Genomic DNA, 19,039 nt, shown 5'->3' on the forward strand with positions numbered 1-19,039 from the left:
TAGCTCAAAGGGAGAGCTGGAACTATGATTTTCTTAATTTGTTTTGACATGGAATTTATCTTATCCTACCTAATAAAGAGGAAATATGCAAATTGACCATCATGCTGTAACAAGATGGCTGCACCAACAGTGGAGGCCGAGCTCCCATAACGAGCCTTAATGAGCAATCAGCAGGTACCTGAGGCTGTGTGGTGCTGGGCTGGGGCAGGGGACCTGAGGTTGCGCTCCCTTGCATGGTGGGGCTTGACAGGGGACCTCAGGCTGCACCCCCTGCCCAGGCACCAGGCCAGGGGACCTCAGGCCATGCCCCCCGACTGGCAGGGCTTGATGGGGGACCTCAGGCAGCACCCTTCACACCAGCGCTGGGTTAGGGGGCCTCAGGCGGTGACCCCCCCCCCCCCCGGCACTGGGTCAGGAGACTTGAGGCTTCGCCAAACGCCCCGGCACTGGGCTGTGGGACCTGAGGCTGCATCTCCCGCCCAGTGGGGCTTGACAGGGGGCCTCAGATCATGCCCCCACCCAGGGTGGCTTGACAGGGGACCTCAGGCTGCACCCCTTGCCCCGGTGCCGGGCTGGGGGGCATCAGGCCATGCCCCCTGCCCTGGTGCTGGGCTGGAGGACCTGAGGCCATGCCCCTCACCCCAGCGCCAGGCTGGGGGACCTGAGGCTGCGCCCCCCGCCATGCGGGGCTTGATGAAGGTGGGGCTGGCCAGGTCTGGATCTAGCCCAATGGGGTTGGGGCCAGCCGGGTCTGGGTCTCATGTGATTTTGAGGTGCACACAGGTGGGCGGGGACTTGACTCTGGTTCCCGTGGCATGCCTCAGACTCTGACAGGAAGAAGATTTTCAAATACATTTTACTAATTTTCTTTAATCTCTGACACTTCTATTATAGAGAAAGGGCAAATAGCAATATTAAAATATTTCCTCTAATTCACTTTTAATGTGCACGAATTTCATGCACTGGATCACTAGTCCTATATAATAAAGAGCTAATATGCAAATGGTCATCACGCCCTCACATCATCACGCCCTCACGCCATCATGCCATAACGGCTCAGACACTCAACACTGGGGAAAGAAGAATGGGGACCAGCCAGGCACAAATGAGCTCTCGAGAGAGGAATGGGCACCAGCCAGCCTGCAGCCCGGGAGAGAGACAAGCCACCTGCCCTGAGGTCCTGGGCGCCAGTGGCTGCACCTGTGCCTATGGCCCAGGAGAGGGAGAAGCCACATGCCCCACGATCCCCATGTTCCTGGGTGCCAGCACTTGCACCTGTGGCCCAGGACAGGGACAAGCTGCCTGCCCTGCAGTCCTGGGCACCTGTGGCTGCAGCCTGGGTGAAGCCGCCCACCCACGGTCCCCTGAGGCTGCAGCTGGCCTGGGTGAAGCTAGCCTGGGTCCTGGATGCCTGCGGCTGGCCAGAGGAGGGAATCCTGGGTCCTGGATGCAGGGAGAGGCAGAGGCAGTTAAGGGTGATCAGGCCAGTAGGAGAGCAGTTAGGGGCAATCAGGCAGGCAGGCAAAGGTGGTTAGGGGTGATCAGGCAGGCAGGCAGGTGAGTGGTTAGGAGCCAGTGGTCCCAGATTAGGAGAGGCAGTTGGACATCCCCCGAGGGGTCCTGTATTGGAGAGGGTGCAGGCTGGGCTGAGGGACTATCCCCCTCCCTCCCCCGTGCACGAATTTCATGTACTGGGCCTCTAGTTGTTAATAATTCTAAAATGCCACATGGACAGGAGCATTTTGTTTAAGAAAATTAAAGGCATAAATATTTGAGTCTTCAGTCTGGCCAACAACTTTGAGTCTGGTGAACATCTAGCTTAAGTGTATAAGAAAAAATACTGTTTTAAAAAAATAACAAATCTTGATTTCTTTTATTCCAATTTTTCTGATGTGCTCAACAATCTTTTCTTAAATAAAATATTTTATCATTTTTATTTTCAATTATAGTTGATGTACATTGTTATATTAATTTTTAGATGTACACCCCAGTGGTTAGATTATATAACTTAATATGTGATCATCCCAATAAATCTAGTACCCATCTAACACCATACATAGTTATTAGAATACTGACTATATTCCCTATGCTGTACTTTACATCTTCATGACTATTCTGTAACAACCAATTTGTACTTCTTAATCCCCCCACTTTTTTTGCACATACCCAAACCCCCTCCCGTCTGTCAATTGTCAAAATGTTCTCTGTATCTATGAATCTGCTTGCTCATCTACTTTGCTTTTGTATTCAACTAGAGGCCTGGTGCACAAAATTCGTGCAGGGAGGGGGGGGTGTGTCCCTAAGCCCAGCCTGCAACCTGTCCAATCTAGAACCCACGAGGGATGCCCAACTTCCCTCTCACAACCCAGGACTGCTGGCTCTCAACAGCTCGCATGCTTGCCTGCTTGATTGCCCCTAACCGCTTCTGCCTGCCAGCCTGATCGTTTAACTGCTCCCCTGCCAGCCTTATTGCCCCTAACTGCCCTTCCCTGCAGGCCTGGTCACCCCCAACTGCCCTCCCCTGCAGGCCTGGTTGCCCCCAACTGCCCTCCCTTGCAGGCCTGGTCCCTCCCAACTGTCCTCCCCTGCTGACCTGATTGCCCACAACTGCCTTCTCCTGCTGGCCATCTTGTGGTGGCCATCTTATGCCCACATGGGGGCGGCCATCTTATGTGTTGGAGTGATGGTCGATTTGCATATTACCTCTTTATTAGATAGGACTAGAGGCCCGGTGCTCAAAATTTGTGCACTTGGGATTGGGAGGGGTCCCTTATCCCGTCCTGTGCCCTTTCGCAGTCTGGGACCCCTCCCTCCTTACCGCCCACCTGCTTGCTGCTTCCTACCACTCGGCTTGCTGCTCCTTAGTGCTGCTGTGAATGCTCCTGCCACCGCCGCTGCACTCGCCAGCTGTGAGCCCTGCTTCTGGCTGAGTAGCACTCCCCCTGTGGAAACACACTGACCACCAGGGGACAGCTCCTGCATTGAGCATCTGCCCCTTAGTGGTCAGTTCATAACCACCAGTCATTCCACCATTTGGTCAATTTGCATATGAGGGTTTTATTATATAGGATAGGATATTGGATGTGAACTGTAAATGAAAAATAAAATTTAAAAAAGAACCAAATAAAATTTTAGATCTGAAAAATTTTTAATATATATATATATTATATATATATATATATATATATTTAATTCTCACCTGAGGATGTTTTTAAAATTGATTTTTAGAGAGAGAAACATCCATGTGACAGAGAAATACCAGTAGGCTGCCTCTGCACCTGCTGACCCACTGGGATCTAACCTAAACCTAAGTATGTGCCCTAACCTAGAATCCAACAGGAAATCCTTTGGTGTACAGGTTGAGACTCTGACCAATTGAGCCACCTGGCCAGGGCAGATCTGAAAAATTTTTTTAAGTGTACCTCCAGACCCTGGTCAGTGTGGATCAGTAGTTAGAGTGTCCTCCCACGCACGAAAGGGTAGTGGGTTCGATTCCAGGTGAGGGCACATACACAGGTTGTGGGTTCCATCCCTGTCAGAATGCTTGGGGAACTTTCTCTTTCCTTTCCTCTCTCTCTAGAATCAATGAAAAAAACATATCCTTAGGGGAGGATTTAAAAAGAAAAAAAAAATGCTGGTTTGGTTGAATGGATAGTGCTTCTGCAGATGGACTGAAGGGTACCGGGTTGGATTCCAATCAAGGGCACGTACCTGGGTTGCAGGCTCAATCTGGGCCCTGGTCGGGGATTCAGCAAGAGGCAACCAATTGATGTCTCTCACATTAGTTTTTTTCTTTCTCCCTCCCTTCCACTCTCAAAAAAAAAAAAAAAAAAAAATCAATGCAAAAATGTCCTCAGGTCAGGATTAACCAAAACAAACCAACAAACACCCATCCCCAGTGTGATTATTGAAGGAGCACATGAAGTATTTGTTGAATGAGCGGGAAGGGATGGGACTTCACTTTCTAACTTTTTAAGCAACCCTGCAAGCCAGAGGGTTTATTTTTTATTTTAATTTTTATTGATTGATTATTTTAGAGAGAGGAAGGGAGCGAGAGAAACACCAGTGTGTTGTTCAGCTTATTATGCTCTCTTTGGTTGCTTCTTGTCTGTGCCCTGACCAGGATCCAACCGGCAACCTTGCTATATTGGGACGAGGTTCTAACCCAGGGGTGGGCAAACTTTTTGACTCGAGGGCCACAATGGGTTCTTAAACTGGACCGGAGGGCCGGAACAAAAGCATGGATGGAGTGTTTGTGTGAACTAATATAAATTCAAAGTAAACATCATTACATAAAAGGGTGCGGTCTTTTTTTTTTTTTTAGTTTTATTCATTTCAAATGGGCCAGATCCAGCTCGTGGGCCGTAGTTTGCCCACGGCTCTTCTAACCCATTGTGCTGTGCGCTGTCTGTCAGGGCCCCTCAACAAAACCCCTCTGGCTGCCCTGGCCCCTGCTGTGGATCCAAGCTCCTCTGCCACAGCAAAGGTTTGGGTTCCATTCTGCCAGGGCACCTACTTAGGTTTCGGGTTTGATCCCCGGTCGGGGCTGACTGCTGCTCAGGAAGTGACTGAGGACCTTGTGCTCTAGTCATTCGGTGGGGAGCTGGGGTTCCATTGCCAACCTGGCCGACTCTGATCCCTGCTACCCCTGCTCTTACATCAAGGACTTCAACTATGGCAGCTGCGTGGCCTCCGCCAGCATACACATCCGCATGGGTAGGTCACCTTCTCCGTGGCTCGCCAGGTGTGGCTGCTGCGCAGTTGCCCCAGAGGCGGATTTCCAGGTTCCCAGGGAGAGTGCCCTCCATGCTGGACTCCCAGGGAGAGCGGGGTTGGAGGGAAAGCACTTCGCCTCGAGTGGAGCACCTGTCCTGTGCAGGGCTCACAGGGTTTATGTCTCCGATCCTGCCCTCAGCAGCCCCAGCGCCGAGGTGGTGGGCCTTGGGACTGCTGGGCGCCGGCCCCTCCTGTGGGTTTGTGTCTCCGATCCTGCCCCCAGCAGCCCCAGCACTGTGGTGGCAGGCTTGGTGCTGCTGGGTTTAGGGCCCCCTTGCGTGTTTGTGTCTCTGATCCCCCCAGCAGCCCCAGCACCATGGTGGTGGGGCTTGGTTCTGCTGGGTGCAGGGCACTCCTGTGTGTTTGTGTCTCTCATCCGGCCTCCAGCAGCCCCAGCACTGCGGTGGCTGGCCTTGGGTCTGCTGGGTGCCGAGCCTGCAGGTTTGTGTCTCTGATACCCCCAGCAGCCCCAGCACCTTGATGGTGGGGCTTGGGGCTGCTGGGTGCCGGGCCTGCAGGTTTGTGTCTCTGATCCCCCCAGCAGCCCCAGCACCAAGGTAGTGGGCCTTGGGGCTGCTGGGTGCCGGGCCTGCTGGTTTGTGTCTCCAATCAAGCCCCCAGCAGCCCCAGCACTGAGGTGGTGGGGCTTGGGCTTCCGTCAGGCTTCGCTGCTCCAGCCCCGGAGCCGTCAGGCTTTGCTGCACAGCTTGGAGCCTATGTATACAAATTAACCGCCATTTTTGTTGGGTTAATTTGCATACTCTCCTGATTGGCTGATTAGCATAGCGAAGGTATGGTCAATTTACATGTTTGTCTATTATTAGGTAAGATTGTTTAAAGATATGTATTTATTGCCATTTTATGGTTCATTTTTTTATTGTTCATATTTTTGATCTTCTTAAAGAAGACTCTTTAACATTTCATATAATACTGGTTTGGTAATGATGAACTACTTCAGCTTTTTTCTCGTTTGGGAAGCTCTTTATCTGTCATTTGATTCTAAATGATAGCTTTGCTGTGTACGGTACGCTTGGTTGTAGGTTCTTGCTTTTCATCACTTTGAATATTTCTCACCAATCCCTTCTGGCCTGTAAAGTTTCTATTGAGAAATTAACTGAGTCTTATGGGAGTTCCCTTGTAGGTAACTAATTGCTTTTCTCTTGCTGCTTTTAAGATTCTCTCTTTATCTTTAACCTTTTGCATTTTAATTGTGATGTTTCTTGGTGTGGGCCTCTTTGGGTTCATCTTGTTTGGGACTCTCTGTGCTTCCTGGACTTGTATGTCTATTTTCTTCATCAAACTAGGGAAGTTTTCTGACATTATTTTTTCAAATAGGTTTTCAATTCTTCTCTTTCTTCTCTGTCACTCCCATGATGTGAATGTTGATATGCTTGAAGTTGACCCAGAGGCTACGTACACTATTCTCAGCTTTTTAAATTTATTTTGCTGTTCTGATTGGGTGTTTTTTGCTACCTTATATTCCAAATTGCTGATTTGATTCTCAGCTTCATCTACTCTACTGTTGATTCCCTGTAAATTATTCTTTATTTTAGTTAGTATATACTGCATTTCTGACTGTTTTTTATTTTATGCTATTGAGGTTTTCACTAAGTTCATTGAGTAATCTTATAACCAATGTTTTGAACTCTGCATCTAGTAGATTGCTTGTCTCCATTTTGTTTAGTTCTTTTTCTGGGTTTTGTTCTGCTCTTTCATTTGGGACATGTTTCTTTGTCTCCTCATTTTGGTAGCCTCCCTGTGTTTGTTTCTATGTATTAGGTAGAGCTCCTATGTCTGTCTTCCAGGCTTGGTAGTGTGGCTTAATGTAGTGGGGTCCAGTGGCACAGCCTCCCCTATCATCCCAGCTGGGTACTTTGAGGTGCTACCCTCTCCTTGTGTGGGCTATATACTCCCCTGTTATAGTTCAGCCTTGATTGCTGTTGGCACATCAATGGGAGAGATTTACCCTTAGGCCAATCAACTGCAAGGACTGGCTATGACCACTGACCACAAACCTCTGACCATTGTGAGAATCAGCTGTGCAGGGGCCTATTGCTTAGAAGAGGACTTATTTCAGCAGGGCTCTGATCCCTATTGAGTCCACTCCTTGAGTGTGGCACTTGTGGAGGTGGTTTGGTGGTATTTTGATGTATCGCAAGCTGTCTCCTGAGTGTGCTGGCTCTGGGGCCTCCCTGGAGGTGCAGGCCAAGGTCAGCCACTGCCTGTGTTCTTCCTGGAGCCACCCTGCATAAGCTATAAAGTGGTCTGAAGATGACTGCTTCTTGTGCTGGGTTTGGAGATCCCCAGGCAAAGCCAAGCTATGAACCAAGGCCAGCTGCTGCTGGTGCCAAGCCCAGGGCCACTTAGTGAGAAGTATGGGGCTCGCTGAAGCCAGATGTTGCTTGTTTGAGAGTTTGAGGGAAATCTGAAGCATGAGCCAAAACAGATGAGCTCAACATTCTTAACTAGCAGTGCTTAGCCAAATCCTGGGTCTTATCTATGAAATGTGCAGAAAAAAAATAAAGAAACTGAAGCCTGAAGGAGAATCTTCAGTATTATTTAGCATCTGTGCCTTTGGCCTCCTTCCAGTTATTCTTGGTTACATGTAGGTTTCTTCTGGGTTTCCAGTAATAAATAGGGCCTGACATTTCCAAAGCCTATTTCTGAGGTCAGTCTTCTTTCTTTCTTTTTAAAAATATAGTTTTATTAATTTCAGAGAGAAAGGGAGAGGGTGAGAGAGATAGAAACATCAATGATGAAAGAGAATAATTGATCAAAAAAATCATTGATCAGCTGCCTCCTGCATGCCCCTTACTGGGGAACGAGCCTGCAGCTCAGGCATGTGCCCTGATCAGGAATCAAACCAGGACCTCCTGTTTCATAGGTCCATGCTCAACCACTGAGCCACGCCAGCCAGGCTCAGTCTTCTTTTTTGTGTAGACTGTTTATCTCATTCATCACATTAACAAACCACTGGGATGAGGAAAAAAAATACTGGCCTGCACAGAGGGAACTCTCATAATTCATGTTAGCACATAAGACAATGTTGCAACATCACCGTTCTCTACCAAAAAGAGAAAAAAAACACACACACTCAAAACAAAAAGTAAACCAAAGAAGCCCCAAACCAACCAAACAATCAAACAAATATGTTCTATGGATTTTGCAGAATCTCTAAGTTGTCTTACACTGTCTCTCAGTCAGAATGATTTGCTCACCAAGCATTGTAGACTGTCAAGCAGTTGGTAGGATTTACCTTCTTTTTCCCCCTTTATTTCATGGAGAACCAGGGCTTTCAAAAAATGCCATACATCATTTAAAAGAAGGCAGATTGGAAATGCAAGCCATCACTAAGTCCTAAAACATGAAATCCTCAGCCTGAGTGGTGGCTTAGAAATTTATTCCCTTCTACATAACCTGACTTGATAAAGCTGGACTGGCGAGAATCTCAGGTCCGATGTGGTACATTTACAAAGTTACAGGTCATTTCATTTACTTTCCTAAATACGTTTCTCAAATTGGTTTAGTTGATCCATCTGCCTTAGCTGAATATATTGAAAGCATAAATGTCTTAAACATGACAGATAGTTAGCAGCTGGTGTTGAAAAACTGACATTTCATTGGAACAACCTCCACAGCGAAGTTGTGCTTTGCAAAAGCCACACACTGTGAAATATTTGCTTTGTGATAAGCTTTCACATGAAGTCTGTCCTGATGGTAACATTGAGAAAGTACATGCTACCATCTTCAGTTTTTGAGTTATAAATTTTTCCAAGAAAGCAAAGTAAACTGAGAGATGCTATATACATTTATCAATTCAGGTTCAACGTTTTCTACAAGTATTTAACAGATATTTTCATTGCCTTCTCCATATAGCAAAATGTGGATTCTATTCTCATTATCATGAACTATGTATATTTGGATTTGTTTTATGATTTGGGCCTGATGAATGTAGATAATATGGCAATATTATGTGGGTAGATAATATGACAATATATAATGTTAAGTGGGTCTCTGGGAAGGAAATGGAATTTATAAAAATAATCTAATCCATGTGGATATTTTCCAGTTCATCACGTTGCTCTTTTAATCCAAGCTTTTTCTTAAATACGGTCTTTGCAATTTAAGCTCTGCTGCATGCTGCCACTGCCATTACAGAGATACATTAGATTGATAGAATGATGCTGCCTTCTTTATGTCTGGAGAAAATAATGACTTCCCCCATTCTCTCTAATCATGTTTTTATGGTTTGTTTTCCAAAATACTGCATACTTGACCTTAAAAGGGAAAAAGATTGCACATTTCGTTTAATGAGTAATAAAAAGTAGGGTTCTCATTTTGCATTTAAACCTATATAGAATACATTTTACTATAAGATATTTCATTATGGTCCCCAGGTCTCAGACAATTCCAGTGGACTCTGGCTGCTTGAGGACTGTATGTCTCAATAATTGAAAATAGATGCAGTGGACTTTGACCTATTTTACTTTCAGTGGCTCCAACTTGAAATCTACTTTTAGTCTTCCATGAGATGAGCTTTTAGAAAGCCACTATTTCAAGTAAAATGAAAAAACAAAACAAAACTCATGCTTTATCTCCCCCCATCACTACTAACCTTTAATGATTCTCCCATTAAAATATTAGAAAAGGGGTGATAATGATATTGTCTGTCACCCCTTGTTTAGATATTTATTTCACCAGTTTTCTGCTTTAAAGTATACGTGTATGAAAGCGAGCCCTCTTCAAACCTTCAGATCTCTTGCATTGGGCAACTGGTGTGTCCAACATCATTCATATAAACTAGAGGCCTGGTCATGAATTTGTGCACTGGTGGGGTCCCTCGGCCTAGCCCGCAATAGAGGCCTATTTGGAGGGCTGGCCGGCCGGGGGGCAGGGACTGCAGGAGGTTCGCCAACTGGCCAGGGGGGCAGGGGCTGTGGGAGGTTGGCCAGCCCAAGGGGTAGGAGGGGCTGTGGGAAGTTGGCTGGGGGGAGGGGACACGGGAGGTTGACTGTGGGAGCACACTGACCACCAGGGAGCAGCTCCAGCATTGAGTGTCTGCCCCCTGGTGGTCAGTGTGCGTCATAGCAACTGGTCGACCGGTCATTCTGGTTCTGATCGTTTGGTCGTAATGGTTGCTTAGGCTTTTATATATATAGACTAGAGGCCCAGTGCATGAAATTCGTCACTCTGGGGGTCCCTCAGCCCAGCCTCTGCCCTCTCGCAGTCTGGGAGCCCTTGGGGGATATCCGACTGACTGATGGCTTAGGCCTGCTCGTGGAGGGAGCGGGCATAAGCCATCAGTCAGTCAGACATCCTTAGCTCTGCCACAAAGGCGGGAGAGGCTCCCGCCACCACTGCTGCACTCACCAACTCTGAGCCTGGCTTCTGGCTGAGTGGTGCTCCCCCTGTGGGAATGCACTGACCACCAGGGGGAAGCTCCTGCATTGAGCGTCTGCCCCCTGATGGTCAGTGCACATCATAGTGACCTGTCATTCTGCCGTTCGGTCGATTTGCATATTAGCCTGTTATTATACAGGATGGGAAGACCTCAAACAGACACTAGGAATAGCTAAGGTAAACTATTTTAAACACAATTAAAAGGGTAACTACTCCATTCATTTGGAAATGTAAGAACATCGTAGATAAGATAAAAATCAATTTGGAACTTTCCCTTTAGTTATTAAGAACCTGAACACCCCCAATTTTGGCTATTTAGACCTTAGTTCTAAGCTATGAGGTGGAAGGATAGAATATGTTTTTTTGTTTATTTATTTATTCATTCATTTATTTATTTTTAAATAAGAACAGATTCACAGAATTTTTCATCTGTCAATTTGGGGCCATAAACTCAAGAATTTAATGTTTCTATTGCATTCTAGCACAGTTTAGAAAACACATTTCATTTATCATTAGGATTTATTTGATGAAAGTCAACTTATTTTCAAAATATCTAAGAGGATCAGCCTTAAAATTTAATTAGAAATTGGTAACTAAATTGTCACTCAGTCTATACATAATCCATGCAATGTACTGCCAATTCTAATTTTTTCAGATTTGTTATTTTAAGTCTTCATAATTGACACTCAATCACAGATGCTTATTCCATAAAGGAAGGCCAACAGGAAAACCTGTTTGGAGATTTGTGTGTATAAGAGGGGCAGCAGTGGGGAGTGATTTTTGCTGAGTGTCCAGTATGCACTGAGCACACTAAGTGATTACACAGGTCTCACTTTGTAACATGAAGTTGTATGTTTGGAAAGCATATCACCTCAACAATTGTGGCTTATGCCCAATTTTAATTTATCAGCTCTGACTACTGGTTTCCTTATAGTTGCTTGTAGTAAAATGACAGAGTAGGAAGCCATGAGGACTTTCCTATAGATCAATAGAAGCATTTAGTTATAGGATCTTGGAGCTGTTAGGGATTTTAGAGCCCATGTAATTCAATCCCTTAATTTTATGGAGGAGGAAAGTAGGACTCAAGGAGGTTAAGCAACTTGCTCAAGGTCCCTGCCATAAAGTTGTGGGCTCATCGTACTTCTAGACCATTTCCATGCATTCCAAGTATTACTTCTGTGGTGTGTGGATGGACTTTCTCAGACCTCATATCTTGGAGTAGATGGAGTCCCTTACCTTATTTTTGAATGTCTACCTTTCTTTCAATGCCATCCTGTTCCATTTCCTATGGTGGCATCTGGGTCTTTGCAAGTATCTTGCTGTAGCTATGTCAGGCTTGGGGAGTCTGAGAAAACAAACCAGAAGTCTGACATTTTCTGGCTCTAGTGAAAGCAAATTAGGACTTAACAGGAAGCTCAGCCACAAAACTGATGGAAAGATTAAGCCTGAACATACACGTCTTCCCATGTATTTCACAATGAATTATTTGGAGCCTGCATTCTCTATTAAATTTTATAAGCATCTTTATTCAAGCAAGGGATAGAAGACTGTAGAGTTTATGACAGGATCAAAGCATTTATTCCTTAATTTCCTCGAGCTGTAGTGTGAATCCCTTGACATTGGTGAATCTGTTCATAGAAACATGTTTGTCAGAGAAAAAAGAAATCAGCAGTATCCAGGCAGTGAAACACTCATCCTGTGTGTGTGTGTGTGTGTGTGTGTGTGTGTGTGTGTGTGTATCAGGGTATGATAAATTATTATTTCCACAAATTCATATTATCTTTGGCTGCCTCTGAGATATTATTTAACAAGCTCCTTCAATTCATTTTGAAAATAATTTTCCTTGGACTCTTTAACAACTATATTTTGTAATTTTTACTTCAACAAATATGAACATTAAAGATATTTTAAATAGCTCTTTAAGATATTTGTTATAATAAATGGAAACCTTTCTGGTTTCCAGCTTCCGTTTTCATGAAGTCCTTTTCTTAGTGATGGTGATAGGCATGTTTTTGCCATTACAGGGTTACATGTTTCCACCTTTACATTACATAGTAGGAGGGCTGCCCTCTGAAGTGTGTGTGGGTACACTCAGAACTGATTTTGGCTGACACGAATTAATTAGGTTTGTAAATTATTGCATAACTCTTCCATTCTTCACTGGGAGCTGTAGTTAAAATGCTGGTGCTGCCTACTTACCAGGCTCAATTCTGCCTTGTAAGTGAGGCTAGGCCATAAAGGATTCCATGCTTTCTTTCCTGAAACAAACAAAAACATCTTTGAAACTGTCAGGAAAGAACAGCAGCTTTTGAAGGCTAATCATTACCAGTTTTTGTCATATGGTTGCAATTATTGCATGAATTTTGCTTCAATCAGGGAAAAATATGCTTCAGTGCCAGTAAAAGTTTTTACACTGCTATGAAATTTTGCAATTTATGGCTTTGTGCAGATCTGCCTGTGTTACTAGGCAACACTGTACGTGTCATTCACTCAAATTATTCCTTAATCCCCAGCATTGCTACAAATTCTAGCTGAAAAAACATCACCATTACCAACAACAAAACCATAATACAATTTTATAACATAGAGCTAAATCTGATGACAGAAGTGAAATGCAAGTTGTGATGATGAAAAAAGAAGCAGTATTTTTAAAAAGTACACTGGGAGAAAACAATAAGAATATTTAGAGCTTAACTGTATTCACCTCAGGGAAAAAAAAAAAGAAGAAGTAGTTCCAAATGGATTTAATGATCATGTAGTTCTCTGATTGCCATTAAGCAAACCAGGTTTTGAACACTTAAGCCATCACATTTGTGACACTGGTGTTAATTAAGAAGTACACTGCAGGGTATTTAATGACCAGGCAAGTGTGGTATTGCTGCTTGCTTGCTGTGTATCCATATGCATTTGAGAGAAGCTAAAACCTGAAACAGATATAAAGGCCCTCTCTCCCTCTTAGACAGTCTGCCTGAGACTCTGCACTGATGCACAGACCAGGTCTTGGGATCTACGTGAAGCCTGAGCATTGTCGTTTAACAGACAAGACACTGTAACTTGTTCCTGAGAGCAGTACCAAATCAAATGGCCAGGTCAAAGCCACAGACTTTTCAGAGATGATTGATGGCTCAGCATGGTGTTAGAGAAACCCCAGGGTCAGTGTGGGAGCAGCTGTAGCAACCTCAATTTTTGGTTTGGAAGCACTTTCTGGTTAGAATGCTTCTGGTGTTTTGAGTTCCTATTGTTATTCTCAAGTCGCCTAAATTATCTTTCATAAATAGTTACTATGTCAAAAGTAACAAAACTCAAGTTTCAAGCAGAAGCTCCCCAAGGTTCATTTTAGCACAACTCTCATTTATAGGAAGTACTTCCTAGGTGAGAGCATGTGGCTTACCTGAGACTGGGAGATTTGAGTTCAAATACAGGCTGGATCCGCACCTGTAAGTTTGAGAAGCACCACTGTAGCATCCAACATGTCTAAAACAAATTGGGCCTTAGCTGGATTTGGCTGGTGGATAGAGCGTCAGCCTGCGGACTGAAAGGTCCCAGGTTCGATTCTGGTCAAGGGCACATGCCCGGGTTGTGGGCTTGATCCCCAGTAGGGGATGTGCAGGAGGCAGCCAATCAATGGGTCTCATCATTGATGTTTCTATCTCTCCCTTCCTCTCTGAAATCAATAAAAATATATTTAAATCAATAAAAAAATAAAATAGCCTATGCTTCTATGTCTCTGGAACTATTTTGTTTAGTAGTTTATTTTGTTCAAAAGTTCCACATATGAGTGAGATCATGTGAGACTTGTCTTTCTCTGACTGGCTTATTGTGCTTAGCATAATGCTCTCCAAGTCCCTCCATTCTGTCACAGTAAGAGCTCCGCCTTTTTTACTGCTGCATAGTATTCTATGGTATAAATGTACCACAGCTCTTTTTATCCACTCATCTACTGATGGGCCCTTGAGCTGTTTCTAGATCTTAGCTTTGTAAATTGTGCTGCTATGAACATAGGGGTGCAAACATTATTTCTCATTGGTGTTTCAGGTCTCTTAGCATATATTCCTAGAAGTGGGAACACTGGGTCAAATAGCAGTTTCATGTTTAATTTTTTGAGGAAACTCCATATTGTTTTCCATAATGGCTACACCAGTTTGCATTCCCAACAGCAGTGACTTAGGGTTCCCTTTTCTCCACATCCTTGCCAGCACTTGTCATTTGTTGATTTGTTGATGTTAGCCATTTTGACAGGTGTGAGGTGATGCCTTATTGTCGTTTTAATTTGCATCTCTCGAATGATCAGTGACTTAGAGCATTTTTTCATATGTCTCTTTGCCATCTGTATGTCTTCTTTAGAGAAGTGCCTATTCAGATCCTTTGCTCATTTTTCAGTTGGATTGTCTGTCTTCCTTTTGTTAAGTTGTATGAATACCCTATATATTTTGGAGATTAACCCCTTATTAGATGTATCATTGGCAAATATGTTCTCCCATACAATGGGCTTCCACTTCATTTTGTTGATGGTTTCTTTTGTTGAGCAAAAACTTTTTATTTTGATGTAGTCCCATTGGTTTATTTTCTTCTTAGTTTCCTCTGCCCTAGGAAATTTATCTGTAAACATATTGCTATGAGAGATGTCTGAGATTTTGCTGCCTATGGTTTCTTCTATGACTTACATTTAAGTCTTGGATACATTTTGAGTTTATTCTTGTGTATGGTGTATATTGGTGGTCCAGTTTCATTTTTTTTGCATGTATCTGTCCAATTTTTCCAACACCATTTATTATAGAGACTATCTTGACTCCATTGTATGCTCTTGCCTCCTTTGTCAAATATTAATTGAGCATATTGGCTTGCATTGATTTCTGGGTTCTCTGTTCAGTTCCATTGATCTATATGTCTGTTCTTGTGCCAGTACTAGGCTGTTTTGAGTAGAGTGACTTTGTAGTATAACTTGATATCTGGTATTGTGATTCCTCCAACTTTATTCTTCTTTTTCAAAATTACTGCAGCTCTACGGGATTTTTTTGGGGGGGCATTCATATAAATTTTTGGAGTATTTGTTCTAGATCTGTGAAATAAGCTGTTGGTATTTTAATAGAGATTGCATTGAATCTGTATATTTCTTTGGGTACTATGGATATTTTAATGATGTTAATTCTATCAATCCATGAAAATGGTATATTTTTCCACTTATTTATATCTTCCTCTATCTCTTTTTTCAATGTCCTGTCATTTTTCAAGTATAAGTCTTTTACTTCTTTGGTTAAGTTTATTCTTAAGTATCTTATTTTTTTTGTTGCAATGGTAAATGATATTGTTTGTTTAGTTTCTCTATCTGATAATTAATTATTGGTGTATAGAAATTCCATTGATTTCTGGGGATTAATTTTGATAGCCTGCTACATTACCAAATTCATTTATTCAATCTAGTAGTTTTCTGGTGGAGTCTTTAGGGTTTTCTATGTACAATATCATGTCATCTGAAAATAATGAGGATTTTACTTTCTTCTTTCCAATTTAGATGCCTTTTATTTCTTCTTCTTGTCTGATCAGTGTGGCTAGGATTTCCAATACTATGTTGAATAAGAGTAGTGAAAGCAGACATCCCTGTTTTATTCCTGTTTTTAAGGGAAATGGTTTTAGTTTTTGCCCATTGAGTATGATATTCATTGTAGGTTTGTCATACATGATTCCTCTGTTCCCACTTGCTCAGAGTTTTATAAAAATGGGTGTTGGATTTTGTTGAATGCTTTTTCTGCATCTATTGATATGATCATGTGCTTTTTGTCTTTCGATTTGTTTATGTTATATGTCACATTTATTGATTTGCAAATATTGTACCAGATTTGCATCTCTGGAATAAATCCCATTTGGTCATGGTGTATGATCTTTTTAATATGTTGCTGGATCTGATTTGCTAATATTTTGTTGAGGATATTAGCATCTATGTTCATCAGGGATATTGGCCTGTAGTTCTTTTTCTTTAGAATAATGTCTTGATCTGGTTTTGGAATTAGTATAATGCTGGGCTCATAATAAGAACTTGGAAGTGTTCCTTCCCCTTGAATTTTTTGGAATAGTTTGAGTATAGGCATTAGTTCTTCTTTGAATGTTTGGTAAAACTTTCCTGTGAAGCCATCTGGACCAGGGCTTTTGTTTGCTGGGAGGTTTTATTTTATTTTTTATTTTTTCTATTTCATCAGTTGTTATTGGCCTATTCTGGCTTTCTAATTCTTCCTGATTCAGTTTTGGAAGATTATATTTTTTCTAGGAATTTGTCCATTTCATCCACATTATCCAGCTTTTTGGCATATAGTTGTTCATAGTATTTTCTTACAATCTTTTATATTTCTATGGTGTTAGTTGTTACTTCTCTGCTTTCATTTCTGATTTTATTTATTTGGGCCTTCTCTCTTTGTTTCTTGATGAGTTTGGCTAAGTTCATCAGTCTTGTTTATCGTTTCAAAGAACAAGTTCTTGGATTCATTGATTTTTTTTTTGTATTGTATTTTTAGCCCCTATGTCATTTATTTCTGCTCCAATATTTATTATTTCCATCCTTCTACTTACTCTGGGCTTTTCATATTGTTATTGTTCTAATTCTTTAAGTTATAAGATTAAATAGCTTATTATTAATTTTTCTTGTTTTTTGAGGTAGGCCTGTTTGTTATGAACTTCCCTCTCAGGAATGTTTTTGCTGTGTCCCATAGATTCTGGGTTGTTATGTGTCCATTTTCATTTGTTTCCAGGAATTTTTTTATTTCTTTCTTGATCTCATTGGTAACCCACTCATTATTTAATAATATGCTATTTAGCCTCCATGTGTCTGAATGTTTTTAAGTGTTTTTATTGTAGTTGATTTCTAATTTCATTCCATTGTGATCTGAGAAGATGCTTGATATGATTTCAATCTTCTTGAACTTGTAGAGACTTGTTTTATGTCCTAACATGTAGTCTGTCTTTGAGAATGACCCAGGAGCACTTGAGAAGAATGTATATTCTGCAGCTTTGGGGTTCAATATTCCACAAAATGTAATTAAAGCTATTTGATCCAGTATGTCATTTAGAGTCATTGTTTCCTTGTTAATTTTTTGTCTGGAAGATCTATCCAGTGAAGTCAGTGGGATATTAAATTCTCCTATTCTGACTATTACTGCCGAACTCTCCCTTAAAGTTCTTCAAAAGTTTTTTTTTTTAAATATATATTTAGGTGCTTCTATATTGGGTGTATATATGTTTACCAGTGATATATCCTCTTATTGAATCAACCTATTTAGTATTATGTTGTGACCTTTATAGTCTCTTGTGATGGCCTTCATTTTGAAGTCTATTTTGTCAGATATTGCTAAGCCACTTTTTTTTTTTTCATTCTATTTTCGTGGAAAATTTTTTCCATTCCTTTACTCTCATTCTGTGTGAGTCTTTTGTTCTGAGGTGGGTTCTTGTAGACAGCAATAATTGGGTCTTATTTTTGTATCCATTCAGCTACCCTATGTATTTTGATTGGAGCCTTTAATCCATTTACATCTAAGGTTATTATTGATAGGTACTTATTCATTGCTATTTAAATCTTTATGCCTATGCCTATGTTTCTCTCTCTATTTCTTCTTCTCATTACAGAAGAAGAAATTCCCTTTAGCATTTCTTGCAGTGCTGGTTTGGTGGTGATAAACCCCATTAGTTTTTGTTTTTTTGTATGGAAAGCTCTTTATTTCACCATCTATTTTGAATGATAGCATTGCTGGATATAGTAATCTTGTTTTCATATCTTTGTTTCTCATTACCTTGCTCATGTCATTCCCTTCTGGCCTGTAGAGTTTCTGATGCGAAATAAACTAATAGCTTCATGGGAACTCCTTTGTATGTAGCAAATTGCTTTCCTCTTGATGCCTTTAAGATTCTCTTGTCTTTAATTTTTGGCATTTTAATTATTATGTGTCTGTGTGTTGGCCAGTTTGGGTTTTTGCTTGGGACTCTCCATGCCTCCTAAATTTGTGTGATTTTTCCTTCACCAAGTTAGGGAAGTTTTCTGCTATTATTTTTTCAAACAGGTTCTCTATCCCTTGCTCACTTTCTTCCCCTTCTGGCATACCTATTATGAGAATATTGTTATGTCATAACAACAGCTTAAGGGAGCTGTTATGTCCATAGCTCCCTTAAGATGTCCTCCTATTTTTAACTAGAGGCCCAGTGCACGAATTCATGCATGAGTGGGGTCCAGCCAGCCTGGCCTCAATCAGGGCAGATCAAGGATGAGCCTGTCAAGAGGAGGAGATGGCCAGCTGACCCACCCAGATTGGGGCCTGATCAGGGCCCCTGATCAGGACCAGGGCAGCTGGGGGAAGGAGCCTCGGGTGATTGGCCAGTGGGACCTGCCCCCGATTGGGGTCAGGGGGCGACTGGGGGCAGGACTGGCCATGAGGAGGGGCTGCAGGAGGTTGTTTGGCCAGCCCTGCCCCCTATTGAGGTGGGGTGGTCATCAGAGGTGGGGCTGGCCAGGAGGAGGGGTTGTGGGCTGATCAGGGTGGTGGGGGCCCATCAGGAGTGTGGTTGGCCAGGGGGAGGGGCTGCAGGAGGTTGGCTGGCCAGCCTTGCCCCTATTGGGGTGGGGAGTGTGATCAGGGGTGGGCCAGCCTGGGGGAGGGGCTGTGGGCCTGTCGTGGTGAGGTGAGCTGATCGGGGTGCAGCTGGCTGGGGGAAAGGGAAGGGGCGTTTAGCCAACAGGCCCCTTAATTGAGGTGGGAGAGTCCAATCAGGGGCAGGCCAGCAGGGGGGAGGGGCCCCAAGGTTGGCTGCCGGCCCCACCCCCTGATTGGGTGGTTCGCTGGCCACAGTGGGCATCATAGCAAACCAGTTGTTAGGTCATTATGGC

At 43.0% G+C, this 19,039-nt stretch overlaps 1 protein-coding gene across 1 annotated transcript in view; it reads right to left on the bottom strand.

The window, feature by feature from the left end:
- CPB1 (carboxypeptidase B1) overlaps window positions 1–19,039 on the bottom strand; it is a 163,673-nt gene that overhangs the window by 90,861 nt on the left and 53,773 nt on the right. The gene's annotated exons all lie outside the window — the stretch shown is intronic.

Source organism: Myotis nattereri (assembly GCF_964212035.1).
Source record: "Myotis nattereri genome assembly, chromosome: 3".
Lineage (NCBI taxonomy): Eukaryota > Metazoa > Chordata > Mammalia > Chiroptera > Vespertilionidae > Myotis > Myotis nattereri.